This window comes from Lampris incognitus, chromosome 14 (genome assembly GCF_029633865.1).
Source record: "Lampris incognitus isolate fLamInc1 chromosome 14, fLamInc1.hap2, whole genome shotgun sequence".
Classification (NCBI taxonomy): Eukaryota; Metazoa; Chordata; class Actinopteri; order Lampriformes; family Lampridae; genus Lampris; species Lampris incognitus.
This window is the reverse complement of record NC_079224.1, coordinates 28,484,954-28,500,005: the sequence shown is the minus strand read 5'-3', so window position 1 is coordinate 28,500,005 and position 15,052 is coordinate 28,484,954.

Sequence of the window (15,052 nt, the reverse complement as noted above, 5' to 3'; positions counted from 1 at the left end):
CAATTGTGTGCCACTTTGTGTTGGTCTTTCAAATAAAATTCCAATAAAATATATTTATGTTTGTGGTCGTAACGTGACAAAATGTGGAAAAGTTCAAGGGGTATGAATACTTTTGCAAGCCACTGTATTTGCAACATGGATAAAATAATGTTTACATTTATGTTCCGTGGTTTGTTTTAGGGGTGGCACAGTGGTTAGCGCGGTTGCCTCACAGCAAAAAAGTCTTGGGTTCGAGCCCCAGGGTTGTCTAACCTTGGTGGGTCATCCCAAGTCGTCCTCTGTGTGGAGTTTGCATGTTCTCCACGTGTCTGCGTGGGTTTCCTATGGGTGCTCCGGTTCAAAGACATGTAGGTCAGGTGAATCGGCCATACTAAATTGTCCCTAGGAATGAATGTGTGTGCGTGGGTGTGGGTGTGGGTGTGGGCCCTGTGATGGACTGGCAGCCTGTCCAGGGTGTCTCCCTGCCTGCCACCCAATGACTCCTGGGATGGGCTCCAGCGTCCCCGCGGGTAAGGATAAAGGGTTTAAATAATGGATGGATGGATGGATAGTTGTGTTCGTGTGGTTGATGGATGTCAGAAAGCTTAGAAAATAAGTACAAACTATCTGAGACAAGCCACAATCTGTTGCTGACATCTTAACAGACACGATCTGAAATGTCCTGATCCATAGATTCAAATAAGCAGTCATAATTATGGGCCAATACTCTTTGTACCAGATCTGAAAATTATCAGACATTAGGCTACTTCCAAATTAAGCAAAAGTTCCTGATGTGTTCTTGACTGATTATGTTTCCTGATGCTGTCCATCTACTCACAGTCCATGGTTGTCTCCTGTCTAGATGTACCACTAGACCTCACTATGACTCTCTAATGTTGGAACTAAACAAGTACCGATTCCATGCAACCCCACAGTGCTTTCAAGGTGATGTGCAGATCTAACTAACAGCTTATCTCAATGAGATCTAAGCTCTCTGAATCACTAATTGACTAGTACAAAAACACAAGTCAATCTACTTGGCTTGTTGGTTGAGATTAGCAGCTGATCTGTGATTTAAGTGAAAATAGCTTAAAACTTGTGACATAGATGAACAGAAGCACTGCACATACCATAACGTGCTTTTCATGAAATGCCAGCACATGCATTGTCTCGGGATGGTAAAAAGATTATGCCATGTAAAAATCCCAACATATTTTATATTGTGGCAGTCCATATCAACTCAAGTTTAGTTTTCATGGTCTGACAACGGGTGAGTGATTACCTGACCTGCAATTGTGTCTTGAGAAACAAGGTATCAAATCATGCCAGCAAGTCGATCTTCCTAATGTTGCTATACTAGGGAACGTTCAACACATCACAAGCTAGATCTTTGTACCAAAGTGAGTTTCCCACCCTTAGAAAAAGATTTAAAGCATAAGCTTCTAATAAATCACAGTGCCTTTTTTAATTTTTTCAATATGTGATTTAGGTAACTTGAGTTTTTCAGTGACAATTAAGAGTGGGCCCTCTACAGTGTGAGGTAACTGAATGACAAACTCGTAATCTTAATCATTTTTGTTTTAGCTATACTCTGCAGAAGTTTTCAGGGACCAGACCACACTATTTGAGGTGACGGTGCTAGAAGCCCTCTCAGTTTTATGACAGACCTTTCCTCTGACACATCGTCCGTTTTTCCTTCTAACCTTTTTGTCTGGCATTTAAAGGTGGTTATCGAGAAACAAGATGCTGGAAGTCTGCCCCCTTAGTTAAAAAAAGAACTGTTATAGTTATGGTAAGTTGTAAAGCCACCCACGTTTTGCAGACGACAGACCACGTGGCAGACTATGGCCATGGTAAAGTCATTTCCTTTCTGTGAAATGATATGTTCCTATATTACAAAAAGGCCCAGGGAAACACTTAACACTACATGCAGGAAAGTCATCAGAGTGCACAGGAGGCAGGTATAACCTTCAGACTTTTTCCCTCCCCACAATCAGTCTGGGGTGAAATACTGCGGCAGTTAATATTCTTTAAATGTGCTACATGTGTACTTATGTATTTAGCAACTGAAGCCTGTGTGTGGACAAAGTGTTGCCTATCTCAGCTAAAACATTTCACCACATTTCACTCACAATGGTACAGCCTATGTTCATGCCGGTCTAGCGTATGTAGCGCAGTGGGTAGAGCACGGTGCCTACCCTGCCAGGCTCAGGGGTATATTCTCCGCTGGGACCACTCGAGCTAAAAAAGCATGCACCTATAGCACTGTAAGGCCAGTTGGATAGAAGACATATGGTACCATATGGCCTTTAGTGACAGTTAAACTACCTTGTCGGAGTGGAAGGTAGCTACGGGAGAAGAGCTGATTCCAGCTCTCTGCATTCAGCTGGTATTCTTGCCTGGCAGCACTGATGATGTGAGCTGACGTCCAACATGAGACAATCAGATTTACATGTTTAAGGGCTACCACTTAAAAGGAAAACAATCATGATTTTGAACATCATCTCGACATGTTGTGGGGATAACCCTCTATTAGGAATCAGGAATCAGGAACAATTTGTTGTAATTTTTTTCGTGTACTTGCATACATAAAAGAAACAAATTTTCGTTTCTCCCAGCCCACAGCAGTGCAACACAAAAGACAACAGCACACATCCAAAATTTCCCAAAAACGACACCACCAAAAACATACAAAAATGGAGAGAAAAAAGCAAACAAAAAAACCAAAAAAAAACACAAACAGTTAACAACACAGTCCACTCATTGCAACACAGTCCAAAAATGTCACTATCCAGGAGAATGAACGCCAGTCAGGATGACTGTCGGAACTGCCGGTCTACATGTGCTAGCAGTTAGCATTGCCTGCCCCGCCTCTGCATCCTGTCAAACTGCCCTCAGTGTTTCCCCTTCGGGCGCAGCTCCGGTCAGGGCCATGGTTCTTGGGCCCACAGGATGCAGCAGACCAAGCTCCCTCAGCCAATCCAATGCTAGCTCTCCCAGCCAGACACCTTCGACACACCTCCCCTGCACTCCACATGACGACACAAACGCAGACAAAAGCACTGCACAGTCGACGCTAGGTGAGGCCACCGCCAGACCACCTCGGTGTTTCCTCTTAGGCACAGCTCCAGGCAGGACCGTGGTCCTTGGGCCCACAGGATGCAGCAGACCAAGCTCTCTCAGCCAATCCAATGCCATTCAGCGAAAGAAAAAAAAAATCGGCGATCAAAATTAAAATTTCATATGATGACAGAAACTTAGACGCAGACATAATTGTGGATAAAGACCCTGCATAGTCGGTACTGGGTGAGGCTGCCGCAAACACGAGTTCATGCTGCCATCTTCCCACACCAGCAGCAGCCATAATACTGAGCAGTCTACTGTTTGTTTCTGAAATGTCACCAAAATTGTGCAGAAAAAGTGTCTGCTAGTGACATCACTGGCAGACAATCTGTGAATGTGAAAACTACAAGTCTTACTTCCTGGTTTGCTGCTACGTCTGCAGAGCTACATCAAATTAAGCTTCACTGAATGATAAAATGTGATTAACAATGCAAAATATAGTTGTTATAACAAATGCCCGCAAAAAATCATGGATTGTCTGTCAGTTATGTCACTGGCAGACACCTTTTCACATAATTTTGGTGACATTTTAGAAACATAAAGTAGACTACTCAGTATTATGGCTGCTAAAGAGTGTTATCCCTACACATATACATAGTAGATAATGTTGAAAATCTCAATTGGTTTCCTTTAAGTGAGTTGGGAGTGAACTAATTGTTGGAGATGATCCCAAATTACTAGTTAATTGTGAATTTATGTGGCTCACAGCATTGTAAGATGGTGACAGATGTACTCTTAGCCCCCCCCCCCCCCCCGTTCAGGGATGGTCATTCCCTCTTCACATAGATGGCCTCTTTTGACTCCCCGTTCAAACCAGCATTTCTCCCTATCAAGGATGTGCACATCCTCATCCTTGAAAGAGTGGCCACTGGCCTGTAGATGGGTGTAGACTGCAGAGTCCTGGCCTGACACGTTAGCTCTCCTGTGTTGTACCATCCTCTTGGTCAGCATCTGTTTGGTTTCCTCGATGTACAAGTCATGGCAATCCTCCTGGCACTTAACAGTATACACGATATTGCTCTGTGCCCTGGGACCTGATCCTTGAGGTGGACCAATTTCTGGCGCAGCGTGTTTTGGGGTTTGAAAGCAACTGAGACGCAGTGTTTGGAAAATATACGTCTCAACTTTTCCGACACTCCCACCACATACGGAATCACCACTGGTTTATGCTTAGGCCGCTGTTGTCCTTCTCCTCTCTCTGATCGGCCGATGCACTGTTTGGGCGTCTTCCTGGCTTTGACAAACCGCCCAGTTAGGATAACCACACTTAACCAGGGCCCGTTTAATGTGGGATTTCTCCCCTTCCCCAGCTGCTGTGTCGTTGAGGACGTTGTCAGCTCGGTGGTACAGCATCCCGATGACTCCTAGTTTGTGCTCCAGTGGATGATGAGAGTCAAACCTTAAGTACTGATCATTATGTGTTGGTTTATGGTAAACATCAACAATCAAATGTCCCCCATCACCAAAGGCAATTTGACAGTCTAAGAAGGCTACCCTGTCCTTTTTAACATCCTTCCTGGTGAACTTGACGTGGTTGTCCACAGAGTTAATGTGGTTAGTGAAATGTGGTACATCCTGAGATTTAATTTTAAACCAGGTGTCATCTACAAATCTGAACCAATGGCTAAGTAGTGTCCCTGGATAAGACATCAGAGCCCTCTTTTCCACTTCCTCCTTAAACAAGTTGACCACTATAGGTGAAACTGGGGGAACCCATAGCACACCCATACTTCTGCCTATAGTACTGCCCCCTGTATGTGAAGTACATGGATTGAAGACACAGCTAGAGGAGCAGACACACTTGGTCAGTGTTAAGGGTGGTCCTCTTGCTAAGGGTGGGGTCGTCCTGTAATTTCATACGGACCACCTCCACTGCTTCATCAACAGGAACACACGTGAAGAGAGACGTGACATCATAAGAGACCATTGTTTCATCCGCCTCCTAAATGATGTCCCTCACCTTGTCCACAAAATCTCTAGTGTTCTGAATGTGATGTTCAGTACTGCCTACCAGCGGGTTAAGAAGAGATGCCAGAAACTTAGAGATGTTATAGGTCAGTGAGTTAATCATACAAACAATAGGCCGTAATAGCACATCCTGTTTATGTATCTTAGGTAAACCATACAGACTAGGTGTAGCTTCCCCTGGGTATAATCTATCGTACAAAATTCTGTCAATAGCATTGTCCTGTTCTAACAGTTTCAGACAGTCTATCACCTTTTTCTTGTAACCACTTCCCTGATCATGTTGCAGGGCTTTAAGTATTTATGTCGCTGAGTAACATCAGAACTTTCCCTGCATCAGATGAGAAAATCTGGGCTGGGAAAGTAAACGGGTAGTGTGTGGCCTTTGTGGAAGGCATTTAGGCATTTGTCCAGCTGCTCAGTGGACTAGTATAGGACTGTTATTTGCACTGCATGGGCAGCACCTGCCCAGGTGAAGTGACACAGAAAACAAAACAACTCTCCCATTTTAATTTTCAAAAAAGGGAAGATATCACTTTAAACAACACATCTTAATGGGCAAGCAGCTCTCTGGGATGTAGTGCGGCATGCCGGCATGGGCGGGCACACTCAGCTTGCCAAGTAGTCCTGGAATTGGATGGGGGGGGGGGGACACACGCACCGTGGCAAGTCACAATCATGTTCAAGGGTGAGGCGCTGCCATACACTTCCAACTTACATCGAGGGTTTAAGGCACTGGTGTTCAACCATGTGCCACGGAGGGCTATTTGTATGCAGGTTTTCATTCCAACCTAATACTACACCAGCCATTTTTACCGACCTGTCCTCCTCTGTCTGATTGAAGGTGTGCTAGTAAGTGAAATCACCTGGCGTAGCGTTGGGTTGGAGGAAAACCTGAATACACGTGGCTCTCCATGGCACATAGCTGAATACCACTGGGGGTGTCATTCATTGCCACCTATTCTATTTTTATCCATTGGAGAGTGTAAGGTGATTGTAAAGCCCTCTGGGATTTAAGGTTTAGGTCTCTACAAATAAAACCTGACTTGACTTAACTGACATGTGGGAGACGTGTAAGAAACACATGGAAACATAAATTGCCACAAAACTTCATTTTAGCGGTGCCCGGCCATGTGCCACAGAGGCCGGTATGCATGCAGGTTTTCATTGCAACTGACCACTACACCGGCTGATTTCATTGATTAGTCTTTAGTCTTTGGCTGAAGGTGGGTTAGTCGATGAAATCACCAGGTGTGGTGGCGGACCGAATGGAAAACTGCATATTCATGGCACCCCATGGCACATGCCTATGCCGGATTTTTAGATCAGTAAGAAATGGAGCCAGAGCACAGGAGACCTCTGTTGTAGAAATACAGAGGGATAGCTATCATTGTCCTTGTGCGTATGTGTGCGTGCTTGTATGCGCGCGCGCGTGTGCATAAGTGGGCGTAAGAAATAGAAAAAGGGAGATATAGGGCAGCACACTCTTCATTTATTGCTAGCCTACATAGTTGGCATTCAAGTCAACGGGCCACAATCGACGAAAACATGACTGTTGCTATGAAAGAAAAAGAAAAAAAACCCCCAGCAAACTTGAGAGAAACAGTTTGGAAGAAACCATTTTGACATCCCTCCTCACTAGCTGCTAGCATATGACGAGCCCACCCCACCTCCTCCACACAGTGAGGAGAGCCCACTCCAGGCAGCCAGCAACCAGCGCGTCTCTGCCCGCCAATCGGCATGCTCTGCTCGGGCTGTGTGCAGTGCTCTCAGCGACTGGAGCTGGGCGCAGGGGAACCGCGACCATCTAACCAGGTATCTCTCTCTCTCCCTCTCTCTCTCGCGCTCTCTCTCACACACGCACGCTCACATACACACGCACATACTACGCCCTTAGACACGTTTTGCAACGCTATGGCACCCTTTGCTGCAAGATTTTCCGCTCAGCCAACAGCAGCTATTTTTAGGGAGGAGGGGCCGGGTTTTATATATGGATATATGTGAAATCTATGATTTGTATCTCGCGTAGCCTCCGCGGTAGCGCAGGGCAAGCGGGTCTTTGGCGAACACACACACACACACACACACACACACACGCGCGCACACTGTCATCTGCAAAACCTCATCATTCACCGCGCTTCAACTTGCACACACCTCAAAATGTTCGCCCTTCGACAGACCGACGCTCAGCCTGCTGTTTGTTGCAGGACGTGAAACGTGCTGATGTGAGGCGCTGAGGTGAGGCGTGCATTTTCCGGGGGGGGGGGGATGTGAAAATTGCAGCGGGATGATGATTTTTGGCCAAGCGGCGTCAAAACACAGGACCGTTGACTGTATTTTCAACTTAAAGTGCGTGCAGGTATATATATAAAGATTTTTTTTTTTCATAGACGCTGCACTTGCGGCAACTGGGCGAATCAGGTTGTACTTGGGAGCGCAGCAGATTTGAAAAAATCATTTCTTAGCAGTGGATTTTCTGTAGGCTGTGCCATATAACACTGCAGTATAGCAAGGCTATATAGTAGGTCATACCACATACTGTATCCATGCACACACGGCTATTCTATCAGCAATGATGTATTATTGATAGCCATGCGCTATGATATTACAGGTCTATTTTGAGTCATTATTCATTCATACAACGATTATCAGCCAGAGGCAGATGTTTCCCCTCCGGAGAATAGGATGTACTTAGTTAGCTCAAAGTCTTCTTTAATATATAGATGGTGCGCTCCTGCTTGTAATTAGTTTAGATGAGCAGTTTTTTTTCTGTATGATTTGCCTGATCTCAAGCGGTCTGTTTTCCCTGTCACTGGGTAAGACTTAGGTACACTCCCTCGGCAGTTAGGGTGGTGCTGACTGCTGGTGCTAATGTGTTACAGTGGCCACTACCTGTGCATGAAGACTCTTAGGCCTGCACATTGGGGGCCTCCCTCCCATAGCACAGATAAGGGAAGTGGGTGGGGGTGGGGGTGGGGGGGTACAGGTCAATACAAGCGAGTTTAAAGTGAATTCAGACTCAGTCCACTTATGGCTGAGGGCAAACTTGAGATTGGGTCTCTGTTGAATTGGAAAGTTACCAATTAGAGCCTGTGCAAGTAAAAATTGACCTGCTGTCTCCAAAAGCAGACTTGAGATCGGCTGTTTACATTGATAGTTACTGTCTCGCCAATGACATCAACGGTGATTTTCATCGTAGCTGGTGTCATTGACAGCACTGCTTACATACAAAGCCATTGTATTAGTTATGTAGTGATTGATTATGTCAGCTCGGTTGTTGCTATGCAGAAGTTCATATGTGCCCAAGACCTTTCTCAAGTGATGACCTTGTCAAGGGGGGGGGGCAATGTTTATCAATTTTTGCTCCTTCTTTGCTGAGACTTTAAAGTAGAGGCTCAAGAATCCATTCCAACTTGTCACGACTTTTTCTGGATTCATGTAATTTACATGGCCCCTTGAGTTGGATTTCCTTTTTCCTTTCTTTTTGCTGCATTCAGGACCTTGGCTGTTTTACTGTACTTCCACTCCAGCAGCTCAGATTTAGTCGTAGTACTGATTTTTGAATGCTACTTGAGGCTTAAACTCCTCCTATAACTGCCTACATCCATTGAAGCCAGGGACATTGGCGATTGGCTAATCCATTTTCAAATGTGTTGTCCTTGAAAAGATACTTAAACGCCAGCTATTTAACGGAGATTTTCTGCTGAGCACCATATATCTGGATAGTATTAACTGTCTTAACCATTTATTGCTATTTCTTTATTAAATCACCCCACAGATGAGAATGAACTCCTAACTGTTAGTAGTGCAAAGTTAGAGAGAGCTGTAACTAAAGGTCAGTTTAAGGTCAAGAGAAAAGTCAAGTCAAGTCCATTTTATTTGCATAGCCCAAAATCACAAATTACAAATTTGCCTCAAGGGGCTTTATAGCAACACAACTCTGGAAACACCATGCCATTCAAGTGTTTGCTAGCCGTAGTTATGTTGCCTCACAATGTAAATGCTGCACTCACATCGAAGGACATCGTCGTTCTTTTTGCAGCAGTTTTTATTTTTGTGTGACAAGGCTACAGCTATCATATCTAATAACACGTCGCAGCTAGGAATTAAAACTTAATTTTGTGAAACATTGTCACAAACACTGTATAATAGGAGTATAATTCATAGTCTTTCACGAGTAGCATGGTAGGTTATTGTATCAATAGTCTACTTATTATCACAGCACTCATAACAGACTAAAACCTGCAGTTGTTTTAACTTAAAATGCTCAGGAGTCATGTAATTATGAAATCACAATGTTAGAATAATATATTGTCACTGAAATGGATTATCTCGTGAAATCAAACATAGCCAAATCCAAATCCTATGTTAATAGTTTCTCAGGTAGGTGGAGGTAGAACCAATATACAACAAATGCTTTGATTAAAGACCCTGTGAGGTTTCATTAGCATTAGCAAGTTCAGTACATCCATTTTTGGAAATTTTGCTCTATATATCCATCAATATTTTGAAAAACATGATTTTTATCTTAAAAAGGTCATATTTTTTAAAGAAAAATGTTGACTGATGATTCCTAACATAACTAGTAACTTATCAGCAAGTAGGCATAAGTTGTTTGGTTGTTACTGTTTAGGCCGTCCAGCTGAAATGGTATTTCCAAATTATCTGACTTCCGTATCGTGACGTATTCCCGAGTGAAACAGGATAGACAGGCGGGACATAACGTTGGGAGGAATTTGATTTGAACATTGAAAAGTGGATGTGTTTCTAGCTAGCTAGCTAGTGAAACTTAGCTATGTGCAGCTAAAAGGTGAAGATTGATTGATGGGTGGATGTCATGGTATTATTGGTTGAAACTGGTTGGTTACTTTGTTCTCCAGGAAGAAAACATTATTGGATTTTGATATCAAAATACAAAGAAATGGCTTTTTTTGGTGGCATATATTGTTAAATAGGGGCACAATATGACTGAGGATGTGATATAAAAGGGTTAAAAAGAAATTTTTCATTTCATCTCGACTTTAAATCATGGCTATCTTGTGTTCAAATGAAATGCTTCACACACAGACGTCCACACATACACAAAAAACACAATGTCCTGTAACAAATGCGCTAGATTGTGTTGGATCAACTCACAGAGCACATTGATAGGCCAAAGGAGTTAACATTTTAAGATTACCATCATTCTGTTATAAAAAGCATTTGTTCTCGATCCAAGGTTTTAACTCCAGGATCACAGTTTGTGATCTGTGGTTGGTAAATGGGCAGTATCATCACCATGCAAACTTAGAGAAATTCAATGGATATAAATCTTCCTTCCATCCTGTCTCAACATTTTCTCCTGTGTACCATGCTCATATTTTTCACCCTGATCAATACATTCATGGAAAAGTCAAAAGGACAAAGAGCTTTAGCTTCAGCTTAGCTTCTTAATACCAAATAGAAAATGGAAAACAAAATTGTTTACGATCTTTTCTCGGCAAAGCCATTTTAAGTATAACGTCATGGAAGATGTTCCATTCCTCATGTATTTGGCTTGACGCTGTACTTGTCCTTAAGTTGACAGTTTACTCATGGCAAACGAGTGGTGAGCTACAATTCAACTCCAAACGTGATTAGCAAAAATGCTAATGAGCGCAAGGCCTTTGATCACAGCATTGCTGTTTTATAAGCCATGCTAGTGTCATCTCGGGCTGGAGAGTCGGTGATGGACACTAATTAATATATCAGACAGGCTGGGCTGTTTAAACATGCATGCACGCAACTGCCCATGCATGCACATGCACACACAGACCCACTCATAACTACAGTACAGGAATTTTGCAGAATCATTTCCTGATATAACATGTAAAACCGATGACTACAATTATATGGTCATGTGGTAATACTTTTAAAGCTTAAAGGAATGAAATTTTGATATTGGATCTGATGTTTGGAAGGATGTATTCATGTTTTTAATTTGTACCTACCTGTTGCATGTCTTTTGAAAAAAAAATACATTGTTGGAGTTTAAGCATCAGTGACAGTGAGGCCATGGCCATAATTAAGAGGCAACAAGTTTTGAAAACATGAATTATAATTTGTACACTTGTGTTGCTGAACCATATCTGCTCCTGGATACCCTTGATTTAGTGGTTTTGGATATGGGGTTGGTTTTGGCTTGGCATTCATTGTTTTACTTTGAGTTCACATTCAGCTATTTCACCAGTTTCATATTTGATATTCATACTACTTTAGCCGGCTCTTTTCTTTCACGGCTTGTGTTATCAATAACTGAAAGTGATGTTAATGATGAGAATCAGCCATCTGACTCACAAATGTTTTCCTTGAGTTATAAATGAACTTCTTATCGCTGCCCTGCTGACTTTGATGGAAAGACGTTTGGTCAAATAACCCTTCACAGTACGGGCTGGCACAATGTAAAGGGGCAAGGGCAGCTACATAATGGACAGTAAACTGTACTTTTCATCTTACACTTTGAATCCCATTTTCAGTGGCCATGTATGTTCAAGCAGAGTGGCATACAGTTTGATTGTGGCTTCGCTTTACAACGTGTAGTTAGTGACGAGTCGTAATAGCTGGATACAAATTAAGGTATATTCATCAACTGGGATTATACAGAAAAATATCCATGATGGAAAACATTGCATCCTTTGTAAACACCTATTTTTCTTGAAAAATGTGGGGAAAATACACTGCTCAACGAGGTGAAATAATCTGTTTCAAATGGGAATCAGCCTGATATAAGAATTTGACTGAGTCCAGCAACATTATCTCTTACTAGTGGAGGATCTGCCTTGAAAAGTTTCTAGAAAATTCCTGAAACAATTCGGGCAGCAAGCAAGTGAAATGGTTCCATGGCTTTGGCAATTTTTTTTCTCTTGTTTTAAGAAAAATAGCATTTTAGGACTCAATACTAAATAAAACCACAATCCTGAAGATTGTCATGTTTGCTAAATTTACAGACCCCCTGGGCATCTGGGTAGCATAGCGGTCTATTCTGTTGCCTACCAACACAGGGATCACCACTTCGAATCCCCGTGTTCCCTCCAGCTTGGTCGGCATCCCTACAGACACAATTGGCGGTGTCTGTGGGTGGGAAGTCGGATGTGGGTATGTGTCCTGTTCACTGCACTAGCGCCTCCTCTGATCGGTCAGGGTGGCTGTTCGGGGGAAGGGGAGCTGGGGGGAATAGTGTGATCCTCCCACGCACTACGCCCCCTGGCGAAACTCCTCATCATCAGGTGAAAAGAAGCGGCTGGCGACTCCACATGTATCGGAGGAGGCATGTAGTAGTCTGCAGCTCTCCCCGGATTGGCAGAGGGGGTGGAGCAGCGACCGGGATGGCTCGGAAGAGTGGGGTAATTGGCCAAGTGCAACTGGAAGAAAAGGGTGAAAAAAATAAATAAAACGAAAACAAACAAAAAGAAAAACAAGTTTACAGACCCATATGATGACACATGTTAACTGAATGATGTTTATGTTCTCTAAATCATTCATTTGAAATCAAACCATTGTCACCAGTGCTGTTGTCGACACCTTCCCCATTGCAGCGAAAAGAAAAAAAATTGGTTGAACCTGAGTTTTAGCTACTGATGTTGTACTATCTGTTAGTAAAGGTCTTCCATGAGCTTGTTCTGCCAGATCTGCTTTCCAGCCACAACAACTTCACTTCCTACTTCCTCTTCAAGCTTCCCTATCCTTACTTTATTCTTACACATTTGGCTGATATGGTGGAGACATAAAGGTTTTATACTGTCAATTTTCCCAGGAAAGTAACCATTACAGTGAGCAACTACAAAGGTGGTCTTCATCTGGATATTTGTGCATTAGCTATAGTCTTGAATGTAGCGGTGATAGAAAGTGTCAAGAACAATGATTTGCATGTAAATCTTCAGGTTTGAAGCTTTAAATCACATCTTTCTGCTGAGTGGCTCAGGACTATCTGATGCAGACTAAGCAGCTCGTATGGTATGCAAGTTTTGGTTTCTATTTTATTTCTCATTTGTATACAGTAGTAGGTTTTAAGTCCTTTGCTGTCTGTTAAGAAAGAGTGTGTTTGTTCTTATCCCACATAAAAGTATTACGTGTTACCTTCGGCTTGGTCGGGCGTCCCTACAGACACTGGGCATGTCTGCGGGTGTGAAGCCGGACGTGGGTATGTGTCCTGGTCGCTGCACTAGTGCCTCCTCTGGTCATTCGTGGTGCCTGTTCAGGGGGGAGGGGGAGCTGGGAGGAATAGTGTGATCCTCCCACGTGCTACGTCCCCCTGGCGAAACTCCTCACTGTCAGGTGAAAAGAAGCGGCTGGCGACCCCACATGTATCAGAAGAGGCACGTGGTAGTCTGCAGCCCTCCCTGGATTGGCAGAGGGGGGTAATTGGCCGGATACAACTGGGAGAAAAAGGCAGGGGGGGGGGAATAAAAAAAAGAAATGATGAAAAAGGTGTAAAGTAGATAGAGGTTAAGCATTCTGGTTTTCCTGAGAAATCGTTTTCCCTTTGTCAGCAGAGCAACTCCAGTATTTGTAACAAGAAGTGATGTAGTAGTACTAGTAGTCATAGTAGTAGTAGAGGTACATCTGGTGGGGGGTTTCCAGGATGCTGGATTGATATGCCATCACACTTAACCCTCTGATTGCTGGTTAAGGTTGTTTAGCTAGTGATGGTGCCTGTCGGGTTGGGGCACTAGATTCATTATGGTGCAGCCATTTTTCCTCTATGGTATCCACTAGCAAGTTAACGTACTGAGTCAGGAAACGTATCGACACACTGGCTTGTTGTGTGAACTGGTTTTGAGCGTTACTGTGTACTCTGTAGTGGTGCAGAGGGATTGCAACCTTTATCTTGTGTATTGGTAAATGCAGCAAAAGATCGGTAAACTTTGACCTGTTGTTGGTGATCATCATGCGGGAAAACATTACCAATGTTAACAAAATCTATTGCATTTTCAGATGAAAATTTTGTTTTGTTTTTTTCCTCCATCAAAAGTCGCTACCTGCGTATATGAATTATATGTCTGATTTAACTCGCTTTGACACGTTATCTGAGTTTACATCATTAACCTTGGTAAGTAAGACCTAAAACAGTAAACTGAGCTGAGGGGGGTTCATCCTCCATTAGACCTGTTTGAAGCTAATGGCAACACTAAGTTGACTTCCGTTACTTGATTACAGCTGCAAAGTTGAAACAAATAGCCAAGTAGTACGAAGGCTTTTTAACCTATTTTGCGGTATCTCAGATCTAATTTTCCTAATGATCACGAGACCATTTCTTTTTATGGAAGAGCCAACCATTAGGAGATTAGAGTTTCCCAGCTTCCTGCATGTTTCTTGATCATTTGTGTCTCAGTTGTCTGGTTCCTGGCTTTGGGAGAGGGTAGTTAATATTCACAAATATGAAGTGTGCTGCCCTAGACAACAGGGGCAGAACATGTTATCTTAAAGAATAATACCTAAATCAGCAAAGCAATGGTGTCTCATCCGAGGCACACTTTTCTGCTGGAACTGAAACAATCCTGCATGAAAATGTGTGTCATTTCCAAATCAGCCCAACTCGTTCCCCATCCCTTTCCCCTAATACGGGGTTCATATCCTGCCCAACACCGCCCATCCATACACTCGCAACATGAACTTGGTTTTCAACATAACCATTCACATTTACCCTCTAAACAAGAAAACACACAAAATTATATTCTGTGTATGAGCAAATGCTTGCTTTTTGGTTTTTTCCTTGTACATTTAATTTATTCTCCTTTACATTGCATGTTTGTAATCTCCTGTTATGTAAGGCACATTGCATGTCACTCGAATTTCACAAAATGTGCTATAAGAACATGGTTTAATCAATTGATTTACTTTCTCCAAACATTACCTTTACCCTTGACCATGCTCTCCCTTCCAGTGATGGCCTCTGCTGCCAGCTTCCACCAGCAGCACTGTGCATAAAGGCAACGCAAGCATACCTTCTGCCCTCCTGCCCAGAAGT